Source organism: Rutidosis leptorrhynchoides, chromosome 5 (assembly GCF_046630445.1).
Source record: "Rutidosis leptorrhynchoides isolate AG116_Rl617_1_P2 chromosome 5, CSIRO_AGI_Rlap_v1, whole genome shotgun sequence".
NCBI classification, from domain to species: Eukaryota; Viridiplantae; Streptophyta; class Magnoliopsida; order Asterales; family Asteraceae; genus Rutidosis; species Rutidosis leptorrhynchoides.
In genome coordinates, this window is record NC_092337.1 from 185587163 (window position 1) to 185588818 (window position 1656).

The following is a 1656-nucleotide window of genomic DNA, read 5'->3' on the forward strand; positions in this document are numbered from 1 at the left end:
ACCGGAAGAAGAATCGGAACCGGATGAAGAAGTAGAACCGGTGGGGGAAATAATAAAATGGTTAAGTAAAATAAAATCCTCAACCAACCGACCAAGGTTAATTATGGTCAACGGTGTTTCCACCAAGGAAGCAAAATATTGGGAGGATTACCAATTCTCCGATGAATCGGATTCCGACGAGAATTCCGATGATGTTATAGAAATTACCCCAAATGAATTTAAAAAGGCAAAAGAAAATAATAAGGGAAAGGGCATAAAAATAGAGAAATCTAATTCCAACCCCGATGAACTTTATATGTATCGTCAACCCCCGAAGTCCTTAAGTTGTAACAATGACCCGGGAACCTCTAAACCACCAGGTTTTTCTAAACCGTTGTGGAAAACGACAGTTAGTATTAGGGGAACATCATATATCCCTAGAAACTTGGCAAAACGAACCAAAACCGAAGAAGAAGAAACAAGCGAGTCGGAATAAGATAGTTGTATTCGTGTGGTGTAATATATGTAATATAGTGTGCTTATGCTTTATGATATATGTAAAAATTGCTTGTATTAATAAGTATTTTTTTTTATGAATCTAACTCTTGTCTATTTTACAGTATAAAAACACAAAATGGATAGACAACCCAATATTTTAAGAGACCTACCCGGAGACATGATTGATGAAATCTTGTCTAGAGTCGGTCAGAATTCTTCGGCACAACTATTTAAGGCGAGATCAGTTTGTAAGACATTCGAAGAACGTTCCAAGAATGCCTTGGTTTATAAAAGGCTTTCGTTCGAAAGATGGGGGATATCACATTGGGAAATCCATAAGTTACGATGTGTTTACTTTGACGCATATATTTCGGGGAACCCAAATGCTATTTTACGCAATGGGTTCAGAAATTATTTTGACTCAATATATCCGAATATTGGACTTCGTGATTTAGAAAAAGCGGCTAACATGCAACATAAAGAAGCATGTTATGCTTACGGATTAGTAATGTTCGCTTCTCACCAAAGTGAGAACAAGAACATCGGGCTACAACTATTAAACAAAACGTTCCCACAAGTGACGGAGTCGGTAATTGGGGTAAGAAATGAGGTTTTTAGATTGTTACAGGACTGTTGGACATTACGTAACCCTCGTCCCTTTGACGACGTTACAACACGCTGTCTTATCAACGGCCATAACGGTTATGTTCCACAAGACCAAGGATGGGAAGTAATCCTAGTAAAACCAGAATGCATGACTTGTTTATAGACGTATGAATTACGTGTCTTTATTGCCTTTGCTGAACGACTTGTGTACTAGCTAGAATTATTTTCACAACCATCTTGTATCAAATCTATTGTGTGCTATATTTCATGCTATATGTAAAATAAGCGGTATTGTAAGTTTGTAAAATATTGTGTAAAAGTTTGAACGCGAAATATTATTATAATCAGTTTTTCATATAGAATTGTAGTAGTTGAATTGTATATTAGCTACTAAGTATGAACTTAACGGGTAGGTACTACCCGAATTTAAAATTATAAAACGCTAATATGAAGAAAAAGCTTTTATAAATGAGTTCATATTATGCTACGAAATACTATTAACTACTCTTAATATTCTGTATGATTACCTTGTTCCATTTGACTATTTTGAAGGAAATGGCACCAACTACTCTA